The following is an 18,093-nucleotide window of genomic DNA, read 5'->3' as shown; positions in this document are numbered from 1 at the left end:
CTATTTTGTCCCCTTCAAAGTAATCCCCATGAGATATTATACACTTGTGCCAACGGTTTTTCCAATCTTCGAAGCACTTCAAAAAATCATTTTTTTTTATCTTGTTCAGCTCCTCCTTCGATGCCGTCTTTATCTCGTCAAGCGTAGCGTAACGTCGTCCTTTCATGGGCCTCTTCAGTTTAGGGAACAAGAAAAAGTCACAGGGGGCCAGATCTGGGGAATACGGTGGCTGCGGCATCATTAGTGTGTTGTTTTTGGCCAAAAAGTCGCGCACAAGCAACGATGTGTGAGCAGGGGCGTTATCGTGGTGCAAAAGCCAATTTTTGTTCTTCCACAAATCCGGGCGTTTCTGGCGGATTGCTTCGCGCAAATTGCGCATAACTTGCAGGTAATATTCCTTATTGACCGTTCTACCCTGTGGCAAGAACTCATGATGCACCACGCCCCTGCAATCGAAGAAAACTGTCAGCAAAACTTTCACATTCGACCGAACTTGGCGCGCTTTTTTCGGTCTTGGTTCGTGCGGCAGCTTCCATTGAGATGATTGAGCTTTGGTTTCCACGTCATAACCATAAACCCACGATTCGTCACCAGTTATGACCCTCTGGAGCAAATTTGGGTCGTCGCGGACAGAGTCCAACATCTCATTAGCAATGTTCATGCGATGCTGTTTTTCGCAATTGAGCAATTTTGGTACGAATTTCGCGGCGACCCGTCTCATGCCCAAATCATTGATAAAAATCGAATGGCACGAGCCAATCGATATGTTTAGGTCCTCAGCAACTTCTCTAACGGTGATTCGACGATTGGCCAATACCATTTTCTCCACTTCATTAATTTTTTCGTCTGTTGTTGAAGTGCTCGGGCGTCCGGCACGCTCTTCGTCGTTCACATCTTCTCGGCCTTCTGAGAACATTTTGTACCACCGATAAACGTTGCTTCGGTCCAAGATAGCTTCTCCGTATGCCACAGTCAACATTCGGAATGCATCCGCGCACTTAATTTCGTTTTTCACACAAAATTTGATACAGGTTCTTTGATCCATTTTTTTGAATAGGTAAAAATCGAAGACGATCCAAAACACGTGCAAGCAAAGCAGCTGTCAACAATTAAGTGAACATTCAAAATGGCCGAGCTTGTCGGCATAAGTGAGAGACATGAGTACCAACATAACGCCACATAAAGATCGAAATTCGAATATACGTAACCCGCGAAAATTCAAAATTCGCGATACTTTTTGAACACATCTCGTATTCTGGGTTGTCGACGCGGCCCTGCCTGTGCCTCGTGGGCACATTCTCAAGTTGTTACGTCCCTCCTTTCTCCCTCCATGTCTTACTTATCCTACTTCAACTCTGGACAGTCTCGACATGATTCATAGGCCGGTATTCATAGTCGAGTCTCAAGTCAGCACTTAAGACCGTCTTGGCGAAGATCGTCTTATTCGAATAAGATCGTCTCCATAGTAGTACATTTCATAGTCATGACTTGAGGCGAGCTTGGCGAAGAAGTTCTTGCTCAAGTTGTGCTTATTTGATATAAGATCGTCTTCGCGAAGCAATGCTCAAGCTAATGCATTGTGGAAGTATAACATGGTGTGCTCAATTTGTCTAAACCACGCCCCTTTTCACGGCAAAGTGTCTCTTATTCCTGAAGGCTGCCAACTGTGAAAAAATGAAATATTTAATGTCGGAAAGTTGCTGAACCTAGATGGTCGCATCTTTGTCACATGTACGAATGCGTGCATTGCGTCTTTTTCTGTCATACCAGCGCCGCCAGCATCATTGCTCCAATTTCAGCGCCTTTGCTTCATAGCGTCCATAGTAACAACACGTATTTTTAGGTTATTTTTTAAACTTTATTGTAAAATAAAGTGAAAATGGTACGTTGTGTAGTGAAATCGTGTAAAAATTGCAACGAAACGTGCTTGCCGGCGCAAGTAAGCTTTTTCCGATTTCCGGAAAATGCAGTAATGCGTGAAGGCTGAATTCAGAGAATCGGAGAAAGTTTTATGCCGAAAAATATTAAGAATGGTAAGTCTTATTAAATATTATTAGCCAATTTTTTGTAATGACATTATTTCCATTACAATTTGTATTACACACACACAGGCACACACACAACATTCCAATACTGTTCCAATAGAAAATATTGTAAATATTTGTATCTTAATAGAGCAACCTAACCTAACACCAATTACTTGATATACATACTAACCAACAACTTTCTATTTAATTATCTTAACTTTTGCAATAATTTTAAAGAATAGTACATTAAACTGATGCAATATGTTTCAAGATAATTTAAATGTACATATCATGTATACATTTATACATATTGTCGAAATTAAAATAATTTAATAGGAAGTTACATAGCACACATCAAGTGCTTGATGTAAACTAGGACAATTGTTAACTTATTAATTGTTAGTTAATTTAACTATTATTCTGTCATTTGAATTTTCAGTAAATATACGCTTAGCACACTTCACAGAAGATTTGTTTGTGAGAAGTAAGAAGATTTGACCTCCTATGGACATTCGAAGACGGTCGCTTTTGCCGAGTGCAGTTCCAACATTATTGTTACCAAAAACGGAAAATAGGTAAACATGAATAAATAATAATTGATGTATTAATTACTGAAAAATACATTCCTTTTTTTTGCATAACATTATCAAAGTAACATTTATGTTTTCTATTTTAGTGACAATGAAAGTAATATGGACTTCAAAGTCATAGCCGAAGATTTTCCGCTTCCCGTCACGAAAATGTACATGCAGTCTTCCGAGTTACTCGTCAGCCCTGATGATCCATCGAATATACAGGAATGTATGATAGATGTAGAATCACCAGGGTCGATTTAGAAGGTAAGAACAACATTGAACGATTACTGATGATAGTAATTTGCTATCTTAATGTGCCACGAAATTCTTGGTATATACAATAAACAATAATGTTTTGTTTCATTATTACAGTAATTGAAGGCTGGAGGAAACATATGCAATGTGTCGAACGCCACCAAAAACAAGAAAAAAATGAAAAAAATCAAATAGAACTTTTAGCTCTTAGCTTTTTAACTTTGAAATGTATAAAATAATAAATAATTATGTGTATCTAAAAACTGTATAATATAAGAATTGTGTATAATAAATTATTATATTTATCATGAAACCTGCATAAAAAATAATGACTTATTTCTACACATTTTGTCGGTAGAGATTGTCTTAGTCAGTTCATTCGAAAACAGCAACATATACCTCAAGCATAAAATCAATGAATATTATTTTATTTTATTTTATTTAACTATTTCAACTATTTTTTTCTTTTTATTCTTAATGAAACAATATCTTCAATTTTCAATAATTTCTTATTTACAAAAAATTGATATTCTGTAACAATTTGTGGACTTAATAATTCTATTTATTTCTTGTTTTGGAAAAAATTGTTGTATATCAATGGTTGTTTTTAAAATTTTTAAGAACTTTATTTTTTATTATTAAAATTATCGTAAAATTTATTACGATATTTATATTTGTAATGTTATTTCAAATATTATTTTATTATTAAATACTATTAATCTTTATATTTTACACAAACTGTTTAATTTTTATTAATTTTTTACAATGAGCGCAGTTAGTCTTTCGTGTCGTGTTGTATTTAATAACATTTATTTACAGCGGTAACTATCTACAAGAAAAGAGACAGAGTGAAAATAGAAAACGTCCGACAAAGACAGTTATATCAGGTGTACAGACTTTAGAAAGTGAAATACTTCAACTTTTCACAGTTGGCAGCCCTCTGGAATAAGAGGCAGAAAAACGACAGAGAGCGCAGATTTTAGAGAAAGAAGGCTGCAAATTGAGCACACCATGCTATCCCTTCCACCATGAGCTAATGCTTATTTATGAATCGGCTGTTTCCGTGATATTTCTTTTGAATCTTCCAATGGGAATATTGCATTGGGAATATTACATTGAGCTAAATGGAACAGACTCAATATTCTATTGTATCTGTAACATTCTGTCAATCAGTGCAACGAATTAATTACATTAATTTAGCATAAAGATTAAAAGAAAAATACTCAGGTATGTAATATTAATTAGAAAACAACATATTCGGAAATTGCTAATTTTTATAAAATTACTAAAAACAACAAACTTAAGTATTATACCTGCTTTTATATTATAACCTCAACAGTAGATACGAGAATCTCGACTGTCTAACGAAGTTTGTTATCCTGATTTTTTCACACAGTGTAAAAATCATAAAAATTAATTCTGGAGATTCAGTAGAATTAATTTTTACATTGCGCTTTTTACATTGCGCAAGAGAATCAGAATTACGAACTTTGTTAGATGATCGAAATTCTTAAATGTAAGGGAGTAGTCAGGGATGGATGGAAGGGCAGAGATATCACAGTCGGTAGCTTGCGAAGTAAAACAATACTTTATTGTATTCGTCCGCATGGCGGACGATCCTTCGTGGTCCGAAGAGAAGTGACCCCGGGAAGTCTTTCTTCCCCGGAAAGGTTCCTTTAAGCGAACGCACGGGCGCGCTAGTGTCGCGGGCTTGAGCCAATCACGACTTCGCTTAAGACGCAGAGCCAATGGTGTTACAGTCTCGAGTCACGTGGTGAGGAGAGCCAATGGTGTTTCGCTAACGGAACGATACGCACGCGACTAGCGGCCAAACTAAGAATTACAATTATTGTACCGAGTGTGACCAGATATTTCTTACAGCTTCGGCCATACTGCAACATTGTTCGACCCTGAACATGTCAATCTGAATATAAACAAAATAAACTTTGGCTTATAAAACAATACATATATTCTATAAGTGTAGACTCTATTAATCGTAACAATCGGTATAGAAATTCGAGTGGTTATACATAGATTATTTGTAATATTTATACTACTATAAAAATATAGTTGAATACAAAAGATATATAAGAAAATACTTATAGTTAAGAACATTGGTTGTGTTATCACAATTATCAGTCAAGACGATGGGGATTTAAGCCATCGCTTTAATCTATCAGGTGATAGTATGGAATCATACGGTTTCTGGGTTATTTGACACCCTGGAATGTCTTGAATGACATATCGATTTTTATTTAAAACTTTTGCCACCAAATATGGCCCTTTATATGAATGCTTTAGCTTTCGATCTTCTCCAGGTTTAACCGTGGTGTCCCGTATCATCACATAATCACCAATCTTGTACTCAGAAGGAGTTTTATGTCTCTTGTCGTAATAGATTTTGTTGTAATCCTTAAGACGGTTAGTAGCTTGGATAGCTATCTCTTGAAATTGAGCTCGGTCTTCCTGCAAATGTGTAGACCACGTGGCGTCTGCCAGATTTTTCAAAAATTTAATCAATGGGAAATCAGAGTGATTTCTCTTATCATAACCCAACAACAATTTGGAGGGGGTATTTTTTATAGATGAATGAAATGTGTTGTTAATTATATATTGTAACTCTGGAAGAGAGTTAGACCAATTGGAATGATCATCTACCATTTTTCTTAAGGATGACTTCAAATATCTGTTTACCCGTTCTACGAGGCCATTCGCCCAAGGGGCGGCAACAGCAACTAAACGATGTTTAATCGAACGCTTTTGTAAGAATTCCGTAAACTCAAAGGAAGAGAAGGCAGTTCCCCGATCCGACACTAGAGTCGAGGGATTACCAAACGTGTCAAAAATTGGCGTTAAATGAGAAATAGCATCACGAGAGCTAGTGGATTTACAAGGCCAAAGCCAGGTAAATCTAGTAAAGGCATCAATGGCAACTAAAATATGTTTGAATCCATCCGTGGATTCCGTTAAAGGTCCAAAGTGATCTATATGCATGACCTCCATAGGAATGCTAGTGACCGAGTCAAGTTGAATTTCTCCTTCCTTAGAGTTAGACGAAGAGTTTGCGACGATGCAAACTAGGCAATTATCTATGTGTGATTGCACCTTTTTCCGCATAGACGGAAACCAATAAGTATCACAGATACCTTTAAGAGTTTTTTCAAGGGCGCAATGAGCGCTCTGATCGTGATAATTACGAATTATATTTGGGACCATAGATTCTGGTACCCAGAATCGCAACGAATTATCGTTTTTTCTATAAATTAAACCTTCGATCATTTCGAAGTGATCATGAGGTGAAGCCTCTAAATGCTCTGCAATGGCCCGAACGCTCGGATCAGTGAGCTGTCTACAGTGCAATTGTTGTTCAAGCGGGACAGTCTCAACCGACGCGACAATTCGGCTCAATGCATCAACATGGAGCATTTTCTCACCTTTTCGGTGAATCAGCTTAAATTTGTAACCCTGCAAGCGCAGGATCCAACGTGCGACGCGCGGATTTATATTTGCCTTACTAACGGCATAAACTACTGCGTGGCAATCAGAAACAATTGTGAACTTGAGGCCGTAGAGATATATACGAAATCTTTCAACGGATTTAACAATGGCGAGCATTTCAAGCTCATATGAATGGTATCGGCTTTCTGCCTCGTTAGTCGTTTGACTAAAGTAGGCGACGGGAGCCCAGGATTTAGATTCCTGTTTTTGCAATAAAATCGCGGCGAAAGCTACGGAACTCGCATCCGTATGAAGTTCAGTTTCGAGGCTGGGGTTATACAGACTCAACACAGGAGCTGTAGTTAACAATTGTTTTAACAAGTTAAAGGACTTTACGCAATTTTCATCGAAGCTAAAGGCTACGTTTTTCTTTAAAAGTGTGTATAACGGTTTAGCCTTTTCAGCAAAAGCGGGTACGAATTTTCGGAAATAACTCGCGAGACCCAAGAATCTCTGAACCTCATGGATGTTTCGCGGCACCGGGAATTTATTAACAGCGTTTACATGACGATCGCTTAAAGTAATACCCTTATTAGACACGATATAACCTAAAAATTCAATTTTCTTCTTGAGAAATTGACATTTGTCATAATTGACATCAAACGAATAGCGTTTGAGTAACAGTAGCACTTGAGAGAGAGTATCGAGGTTTTCTTCGATATTACTAGACGGAATCAGTATGTCATCAATATAGATTAATACTTTGTCTGCTCGAACTAATGGTTTAAGAATTTGTAAGAGACGTTTTTGAAATTCGGCGGGACTCTCTGAATACCCGAATGGTAGCTTCAAGTATTCGAACTGCCCATCTGGTGTGGCAAATGAAAAATATTTAGTGAAATCGGGGTGAATCCCGATTGCATGGAAACTTTCTTTAATATCCAAATGAGTTAAAACAAAACAATTAGCCATTCTTGAAAATAAATCTTCGATGATGGGAAAGGGATACTGTTGTTTAACCACACGCGAGTTTAGAGGTCGTAAATCGACACAAAGTCTCATGTTTCCATTTTTCTTACGCACTGGAACAATGCGAGAACAATAAGGAGATGTACTCTCTTTGATAATACCGCGAGCTAACAAACCGTCGGTAATTTCTCTCAGTTGCTGACGCTCAGCCCAAGCAAACCGTTTGGGAGGAAAAGAATAAACCGAATTATCCTTGATAGGAACAGTGACACAATAGTTGTCCTGTATTTTTTCTACAGTGGAACTTTCAACCGTTTGAATAATATCACTAACTCTTTGGTCAACATGAAAGCCAAAATCGGTTTTAATGTTAATCGGATTGATGTCCGAAGTGACATCGTCAATAATGTCAGCGGAAGCTACTTCTTTAAGTAGTTTTAGATATTCACCCGACTCATCTTTAACGGGTTTATAAGTGAGAGTTAATTTGTTGGCTGTGACAAAGTCACGCCCAAGTACGACATGAGTTGACCAATTATTTTTTTCGAGGGAATGAAAAAGAACTTCAAATTTAAGATTAGGTAACATAGATAAACCAATTTTTACTTTCTTTGTTCCACGAACGTCAATATTACTTTCACCTAGTGTGAGAAACGATTTTTCAGAATTATTATCAAATTGAACTTGACGACCAAAGAAAATTTCTAAAATTGAGTATTGGACAAAAGACACGGGGCTGCCGGTATCAACCAGAGCAGTTAAGCTGCAAGGCGAATCATTAAAACGATTGATTTCAATAATCGCTGAACTTATCTTTAGTTGTCGGGGGTGGTTTACGCAACCAACAAGACTAGAATCCTTCTGGGTGGGGGATGGGACGACAACTTCAGTGGCAGCGACTGGTGAGGCAGAGGAAGAAGTGGCAGCAGTTTGTTGTTCCTTCTTCTTCAACTTGTAGCATTTGTCGCGAATGTGACCTGGTGCTTTACAATAAGCACAGACGTCTGGAGAATTTTTCAACGCTGAATCCTTTGCGGAGGATGTGGTTGAATCTCGATGACCTCGTCGAGGTTGCTGATCCTTGTAATCTTTTTGCATTTTCTCCTTTCGAGCAGCAGGAGGAGACGATTGTTTTGTAGAAGCCGGATTTGAGCAAGTTAAGCTGCTCATTCTGTCCAGGAATTCGTCGATAGTGGTTGCCCCTGTCACAGAAGCAGCGCTACGAACCGCAAGGTTGTTGATACCTTCAATAAGGTAATCGATGCATTCTGTTTGTGACAGTTGCAGTGGATGTAACAGCTTAAGTTTTTGTGTTACATATTCATGAAAGCTTTCCTTTCCATAATCCCAACGACGAGCGTCCACTCTTCGACGGGCTTCCTTGTGGGTAAGACGGTTGCGAAACCGCTTACTGATGGCGTCTCTGAATAAGGCCCAAGAGCTAACCAAAGTGTCTGAATCCTGATCCAACCATTGACTGGCATTCTTCGATAATCTGCCAGTGGCGGCCATTAGTTTGACCTCATCACTAACTCGATGAATCTCAGCTACTTTTTCCACTTTGCGTAGCCACACTTCTACGTCTTCCCTCTCTGTACCAGAGAACAAAGGGATATGTTTTTCCAGTTGTGCGATAGCTTGAGCAGGAGGCATTGCCGACAATATTGAAGTTGTCTGCGGTAAATCAATTAAATTAGCGACCTGAGGAGACGGAAATTGAGTCTGAGAACCGCTGGGCAAAGGAAACGTTGGTCCAGTCGGTTGAAAGAATGTCGGTGCATTCGTTATCGGGCACGGCATTTGGCTGTGCATATTATTTCTATTAATATTAGACGGAATAATACCTGTCGGTCCCTGTGAGAGATTTGGTGACCAACCTGGTAACGTCGGTGACGTCAAAATATGCGAGAACAATTGCTGATGCGTGGATTGTTGTGCCCTCATTTCGGCAACTTGTTCCGTAAGAACGCGTAGAAGCTGTTCTATTGATCCCAGTTGAGAAGCACTGGTCGTAGACTGTACAGGCGGGGGCGTTACCCTAGCACTTGAAGACACTCCTGAAGGATGAGAGGTCGAGGATTGGGCTTTTCTTTCTAACGCCGTCATCAGGCTATCGATGCACATCATTCTGTCGGCGAGGATAGGCAAATCTAACTTGCGCATTTCCTGATGAATTTCTTCGTTCGAGAGGTTATCAACCTCTTCACGCCTCATCTTGACGAGACTGAAATTTCTCAACACTATTGAAGGTTGTCGAAGCCGGTAGAATCCGGTGGAAAGTCACCATAAGATGGCGGCGACGGAACGCGACGCGACACGACCGTTATAGTCAACACGAGCGCGGGAAATTTTACACAATGTCTGTCTGACGCAATCTTGCGTATCACTTGCACGGACTTGTTCGTGCTGATAGACTTCGCTCAACAAACCGAGGCGAATGTAACTTGAACCGTTGATGAAAAAGAAACGGAAAGTTCGAGCACTAGGCAGCGTATGCGTTGTTGCACCGTTGCTAACCGTCGTCGAAAGACGGGGACGAAGAATGCGCAGAAGCACAAACGTACAAATTCAAACCGTCGTCTGAGGACGGGGAGAGCGCGGAAGCGCGAAGACACGGATGAGCGCGCTGAATCGTCGTCGAGAGACGAGGAATGCGCGGAAGGCGAGTGCGCCAAGCACCTGTTGAACCGTCGTCGAGAGACGGGAATGCGCGGAAGCGCGAGTGCGCCAAGCACCTGTTGAACCGTCGTCGAGAGACGGGGAATGCGCGGAAGCGCGAGTGCGCCAAGCACCTGTTGAACCGTCGTCGAGAGACGGGGAATGTGAGCCCGAAGGCGAACCGTCGTCAGAGGACGGGGCTTAAACGCGAACGGTCACTTACAACACGAACGCGGGACTACTGCGCGGAAATACTTTCACACGCGAACTCGTGGTACGAGACGAACACTTTCGCTCGCTAGAACTGTGACATAATCCCACTTCTGAGGGCTGTAAGGGAGTAGTCAGGGATGGATGGAAGGGCAGAGATATCACAGTCGGTAGCTTGCGAAGTAAAACAATACTTTATTGTATTCGTCCGCATGGCGGACGATCCTTCGTGGTCCGAAGAGAAGTGACCCCGGGAAGTCTTTCTTCCCCGGAAAGGTTCCTTTAAGCGAACGCACGGGCGCGCTAGTGTCGCGGGCTTGAGCCAATCACGACTTCGCTTAAGACGCAGAGCCAATGGTGTTACAGTCTCGAGTCACGTGGTGAGGAGAGCCAATGGTGTTTCGCTAACGGAACGATACGCACGCGACTAGCGGCCAAACTAAGAATTACAATTATTGTACCGAGTGTGACCAGATATTTCTTACATAAGTTTATTATTGAGGTTATAATAAATGCAGGTATTTGAGCTTGAGTTGGTTTATTTTTAAAAGTAAAAAACATGTTAAAAAAGAAAGGGTAATTGTTAAGAATACCCACTGCACCTCCGATTTTGACGAAATTAGGCTCATTCGACGCGTTTTCACTCAAAATGAAAGAATCTGGCAAGAAAAAGTGTCGCTCTGGCCCGCGAACCGAGATATCAAGCGTTAAAGTTGGTGATTGCACAGGTTAAGGGCCAGTTTCACAACTTAGTTTAACCGGAGTTTAAACCTTTAAACTTGGTTTACGGTAAATATTGTGTTCCACAACTGTCTTAAACCTCGGTTAACGTTGTTAAACTGCGGTTAAAGTTGAACGGCGAAATTCGGGCGTTTAAAGTAGATAACCGAGGTTTAATACTGCAGCGCCACTGCTTTCAATAATCTTTCGAGTATTGTACTTCATGGCTGATATCTCCACGAAATTGTAAAAAGGTTATGTTGCAAGATATGGCTCTGGAATATATGTTATCGTCATCTGACGATGAAGATTTTGTGCAAATAATAAATCGACGCCCGAGAATAATTAGAAGACGACCGTCATATTTTGAAGAATTTGATGACATTGATTTTTATGCTCGATTTCGCTTAACCAAGGAATCTGTTACTGCAGTCTTAAGAGAAATCAAAGAAAAAATTTCTCATAAAACAGAACAGTAAAAATAGTTTTGTAATATTATTAAATTAGTACTTATAGATTACATACTATGATTACGATGACCATATATGTGTTTTTCCAAAGAACAGTTTTTTTTTATTTCGAGTGGCTGTCTTTTAGATTTATTTATTTTTTTCAAAACTCAATTTTGTCTTTTATTCTAATCTGTTGTTCTTTATTTTATGAGAAATTTTTTTCTAATTAGTGTTCCAATGTTTAATGTACTTAATAAAGTGTAAATTTTTACAGTAACAATTGAATTTAATTGTTTAGTTCAAACTGATTTGAAAACATGTAAGAAGAAAACTTTAAAACTTTTAAATTTGTTCATTATTTTTTGCCTTGGTGTATAGAACCTGTAATATCTCATTCCCTACTTTTCGGTAACAACCAATCACACTACTTGTTCTAGAAGAAAGATAAGTCTGTTGAAGTTTCTTCGCATAGATTATAGGTTTACGTAACCTAGAGTTAAAATCTGGTTGTGAAACGCGATAGAAGTTTAACCGTGGCGTTAAACTTGACGGTAGTTCAACTAAACTCGGGTTAAACCCAAAGTTGTGAAACTGGGCCTAAGATACCTGTCATCTCGGCGATATGTAGCAAACTGAGCATGCGCTGTGGTCACGTTTGCATGATGGTGACCGCATGCGCATGCGTTTTAGTAACTTAATTTATTTAAAAAGTGTTAAATAAAAATTTTGAAATTTATGAATCTGTACAATATTTCTTATAATAACCCAACCTGAATCTTAGTTTTAAATAAAAAATTGTTTTGCATGAAAGTTGAAACTACCGATGTCTGTTTTACAGTGAAATTAACTTTCATCTTAATTTGCATGATACAAAGCACTTTCCACGTGAAGCGAGGTCCATCCCCATCCCACTTTCTCCACCCCCAGCGTACCCTTCCCCACAGATGTCTGCTTTGCAGCCAAATTAATTGTTATTTTAATTTACATGATACAGGGGGCTTTTTACGCGGAGCGAGGTCCACCCCACCCCGCGCGGGGGGCGGTGGGGTGGAAAGGGTGGGGTGGGGGTGGACCTCGCTCCGCGTAAAAAGCCCCCTGTATCATGTAAATTAAAATAACAATTAATTTGGCTGCAAAGCAGACATCTGTGGGGGAGGGTACGCTGGGGGTGGAGAAAGTGGGATGGGGATGGACCTCGCTTCACGTGGAAAGTGCTTTGTATCATGCAAATTAAGATGAAAGTTAATTTCACTGTAAAACAGACATCGGTAGTTTCAACTTTCATGCAAAACAATTTTTTATTTAAAACTAAGATTCAGGTTGGGTTGGGTTAAAAAAGGGGTGGCGGGGGAGGGGCGAAGCCCCTCCCCTTTTTAAGCATTTACTTTCCGCACGATAACTTAATTAATTTATTCATTTATCACTGAATCACTTATATTGCTCTGTATTTATGTTTCAAATTCGCGCACTTTTTGTATGTGTGTGCCCATGGAGCATGCAAACGTGCCCAAAGCGCATGCTCAGTTTGCTACATAACGCCGAGATATACAGGTATCTTAAGCTTGCAATCGGCTAACTTTAACACTTGATATCATCGATTCGCGAAGACAGAGCGATACTTTCTTCTTGCTAGATTCTTGTCATTTTGAGTGAAAACGCAGTCAGAATGAGCCTAATTTTCGATCAAAATCGGAGGTGCAGTGGGTATTCTTATACAATTCACCTAGGTATTTGTATAATTGTTTATTTAAAATGTTATGATCTAATTACTTAGCTTTTTAAAGAAAACAAATATGCAATTTACTTTATTGTATGCATATAGGATTAATTTATCTTGTTTATTAATTGAAAATGTATATTTTATATTGTTGCAGAATATAGGAAGTACAAATTCCAAATATATAATAGTCATTCTATTGGTGCAACCTGTATTGTCTCTGGTACAACGTTATGAATTTACCCTCGAGCAAACTCTTTCTAAATTGATAAGATTTTTTGATCGATTGGGAGCTGATGCAGTATTAGATATGATAATGGCTGATGATTTTGTTCTATTGGACACCGCCAAAGAATTTATTGAGCGTTATAAAGCTAGTAAGGAGAGCACAAAAAATCAATTACCATTGCTGTCCTCTTTGTGTCCAGGTAAAATAAATATTTATGAAAACAATTAAAAATTTATAATGTTCTTGTTTCTATATCAGGTTGGGTGTGTTACGCTGAGAAAACTCATGGAAATTTTATATTGCCACATATAAGCGTTACAAAATCTCCTCAACAAATTATGGGGTCATTAGTAAAGTACTACTTAGCTAAAATTATGGGTCTATTGCAACAGAACAGATATATCACGTAACTGTAATGCCCTGCTATGACAAACAGTTGGAAGTTTCCAAAGAAGATTTTTACAATCGGCAGAGAAAATCGAGAGACGTAGATTCTGTCATAACGTCAAGTATATACATATATTCATATTTCCATATTAAACATTAGAATTAACATTTAAATATAAATTATGGTATCAATTTTCAGTTGAATTAGAACAGATGCTGAATGAAGATGGTTAATTAGTATTAAATAAAATAAACGAAGGTGAAATTAAACAACCATTTCGTTCCTACAGTGAAGAAATTGGAACTAAATTATGCAGTCACAGTGGCTCAGGATCAGATGGTTACTCAGACTTCACTTTTTGTTACGCAGCGAAGAATCTTTTCGATGAAGATGTCACAGTGGATTTTAAAAGTCTTAGAAATCTCTACTTCAAGGAAGCAGAATTGAAGAGAAATGACCAAGTGTTATTAAAATTTGCTATTATTAATGGCTTCAGGAATATACAGAACATAGTTCAAAAAATGAAAAACGACAAGTGCGTTTACGACCATGTCGAAACATGCCCGTGTAGTAATTGTTTTATTTAAAATGTATTAACACGATGCATGTAATAAATAATTAAATTTAATATAATTACTTTTATTAGGTTGCCTAAACGGCGGGGCGCAAGTGAGACCCCATGGAAACATTCAACCCCAAGAACTTGCATTGGCATTGGAAAATATGTATCGTAAACTCCCGCTAAGTAAATCTCTGAAGAAAATACAGTTGTACAGAATTTGTACAAAACTTGGTTAGAAGAAGTACAAAGTTTACGCGTATTTTAATACACGATATTACGAAATACAAAAAATGAACACAGCACTCGCAATAAAGTGGTGATGTAAACTATGTTATATATATCATTACTTGTATAATCTATATTTTTTTGTACAGTAAGTTCATTGGCTGATTGACTCTATTTTTGCAATATAACAAAAATAAATAAATTACTAATTAATTATTTGACGTCCACTTAAAGCCATGACTTAAAATATATACCAGCATGTTATATAAATAAATTTTATGTTCTTATATATGTCTATTTAATATCACCTTATATATACATAGCTTACATTAATTGTAAACAATTAAAATAATAATCAAAAAATTTTATTTATTTAATAGAAAATAAGATACAACTAATTATCTCCAAAAATTCTACAATGCGGGATCATATAAATTAAAAGTAATGAAGGATAAAATCCTTAAAAAATATGATTGAAAATAGGAAGAATGTTATAAAATGTAAGATTATTTATTATAGTTGAGTTTTGTGATTATTAAAGTATATCTTAATCAGCACACAATAATTTTTAAATGCTTTTTTTAATATTTATTAATCATTGTACAATTCATTATAACAATAATATTTATTAAAAATTTATTAAATATTTATTTAACATTTATATTTCATTAATTACTTATTTAAAATAATGATTTGGGAAAATGTTTATTTAACATTTATTTAATGTTTATTTAACATTTATTTAATATTTATATTACATTAATAATTTAATTGCAATAATAATATTTAAGAATAATTAAGAAATATATCTATTTAACATTTTTTTTAATTAACTTAATATTTATTTTGCATTAATTTTTTATTTGAAACAATAATTTTAAAAACATTAATTTAACATTAATTGCATATTTATTTTACATTTATTTAATATTTACTTAATATCCATTAATGTTTAATTCAAATATTACTTAATACTGATAGATATTTATCGTCTCGATGAATCAATAAAATGTTATTGTCCGCTGCCGAAATTGCGTGTTCGCGGTAATTTTTAATATATTTAATATTTTTAATATATTTCTTCCTATCAAAGAATATTATTGATTATATAATTACATTTATATTATTTCAATTAAATCACTCTTATATTTTAAGTAGTAAAAATTTACATAGTAAAAATTACAGATAATTTATAAATTTTAACACCTATTTTATGCAATTTTTGCACAGATCGAAGAACTGCATAAAGAGTATATTAGTGTAAGTGGTGTAAAAAAACTAAAAATATCTTTTATATTTTTTATATTTTTTTCTAATACCAGTCATGTTTTTACAAGAATAAAGGAATTAAAAATTTACGAGTAACTAGTCTCGTTTTTGCTGTCATTCTTTGAAATTTAAGTATTTCAACTTCGGCAAACATTAATTTGAGGTTAGAATAGTCTCTACAGCTTTGCTTAAGTCTACTTCGACCTCGACTTGGCGAAGATCGTCTTGTTTAGCTGTACATACGTCATACAAGACGTCTTATTACGACTATGAATTCATGACTAATAAGATAGTCTTAAGTCTGTTCTTATTTCGAATAAGATCTGTCTATGAATCATGTTGAGACCGAAGAAAACGTTTTCAAACAAAATCGTCTTGGACAAGTCTTGACTTGAGATTTTACTCAAGCATTTGCTTGATTCATGACTATGAATCTAGAGAGCAACTTAAGACCGTACTTAAGACGATCTTGAAAATAAGTCACGACTATGAATACGGGCCATAGGAACTTATTCTTGGTTGTTTACGATAACTAATCGGATCTCGGATTGGATTGAACAATGGTACTCAACGTAGGTATAGAAAATTTCCCTAGGCTAATCGGATTGACGATTGCTGTCTCAAATGTAATCCGATTGATAACGAAAGCGTGGAGACCGAGAAGCATGCTTGAAAAGTCTCTTTATTTTTTTAAATAATAACACAAAAAATCAAAGATAAAGTTAAAAAGAATGATTTGAATTTAGATTTATTCTAATTTTTTTGTCTAAACACTGGATTTCGTTTAAATTTCTGTTTGTAAAAATTAATTAATCTATTCTAAAGTTTGTGGTTATATCGGAAACAAATCAAAATTAATAAAACAATTATTAATTATTAGGTACATATTAAAGCATATAATATTTCAAGCATATCATATAGAATTCCTGTTTATTATAAACTCAGTAAAAATAACTTTGAAATTATTCAACTACATTATACATTAATCAATATTAATTTATATGTTAAAAATCAATAATGTATCTGAAAATGTTTTTTTATTCTTTTCCAGATCGTAAATAAACTTCAACTCCAAGAATAAATAAAAATTACTGGAAAATGGATTGACATGAAAAGGGCATTATTGAACATTATCAATTTGTGCTAACTTAAAATTTGTAAAATCTGCTATTCTTTGTTAGTTGTTCATTAGAGAGTAATAATATAAGAAAGGAATATACATAAATAAAATTAAAATAATTGTATGCATATATGATGCGTATATTACATTTTTATATTATTACTCTCTAATAAACAACTAATAAAGAAAAGTAGATTTTACAAATTTTAAGTTAGCACAAATTGATATTGTTCAATAATGCCCTCTTCATATAAATCCATTTTCCAGTAATTTTTATTTATTCATGGAATTGAAGTTTATTTACGATCTGGAAAAGAATAAGAACATTTTTAGAAACATTATTGATTTTTAACATATAAATTAATATTGATTAATGGATAATGTAGTTGAATAATTTCAAAGTTATGTTTACTAAGTTTATAATAAACAGGAATTCTATATGATATGCTTGAAATATTATATGCTTTAATATGTACCTAATAATTAATAATTGTTTTATTAATTTTGATTTGTTTCAGATATAACCACAAACTTTAGAATAGATTAATTAATTTTTACAAACAGAAATTTAAACGAAATCCAGTGTTTAGACAAAAAAAATTACAATAAATCTAAATTCAAATCATTCTTTTTAACTTAATCTTTGATTTTTTGTGTTATTATTTAAAAAAATAAAGAGACTTACTTTTCAAGCATGCTTCTCGGTCTCCACGCTTTCGTCATCAATCGGATTACATTTGAGACAGCAATCGTCAATCCGATTGACGATATACTCTTTATGCAGTTCTTCCATCTGTGCAAAAATTGCATAAAATAGGTGTTAAAATTTATAAATTATCTGTAATTTTTACTATGTAAATTTTTACTACTTAAAATATAAGAGTGATTTAATTGAAATAATATAAATGTAATTATATAATCAATAATATTCTTTGATAGGAAGAAATATATTAAAAATGTTAAATATATTAAAAATTACCGCGGACACGCAATTTCGGCAGCGGACAATAACATTTTATTGATTTATCGAGATGATAAATATCTATCAGTATTAAGTAATATTTGAATTAAACATTAATGGATATTAAGTAAATATTAAATAAATGTAAAATAAATATGCAATTAATGTTAAATTAATGTTTTTAAAATTATTGTTTCAAATAAAAAATTAATGCAAAATAAATATTAAGTTAATTAAAAAAAAATGTTAAATAGATATATTTCTTAATTATTCTTAAATATTATTATTGCAATTAAATTATTAATGTAATATAAATAT

The 18,093-nt window shown here is 35.4% G+C and overlaps 1 pseudogene; it reads left to right on the top strand.

The window, feature by feature from the left end:
• The first annotated feature begins 4,113 nt into the window (after positions 1-4,113).
• Positions 4,114-14,712, top strand: LOC113004568 (annotated as a pseudogene).
• Positions 14,713-18,093: the final 3,381 nt, after the last annotated feature.

The sequence above is a fragment of the Solenopsis invicta genome, chromosome 10 (genome assembly GCF_016802725.1).
Source record: "Solenopsis invicta isolate M01_SB chromosome 10, UNIL_Sinv_3.0, whole genome shotgun sequence".
Taxonomy (NCBI): domain Eukaryota; kingdom Metazoa; phylum Arthropoda; class Insecta; order Hymenoptera; family Formicidae; genus Solenopsis; species Solenopsis invicta.
Note: the sequence above shows the minus strand (reverse complement) of the source record. Positions and strands in the feature narration are given on the sequence as shown.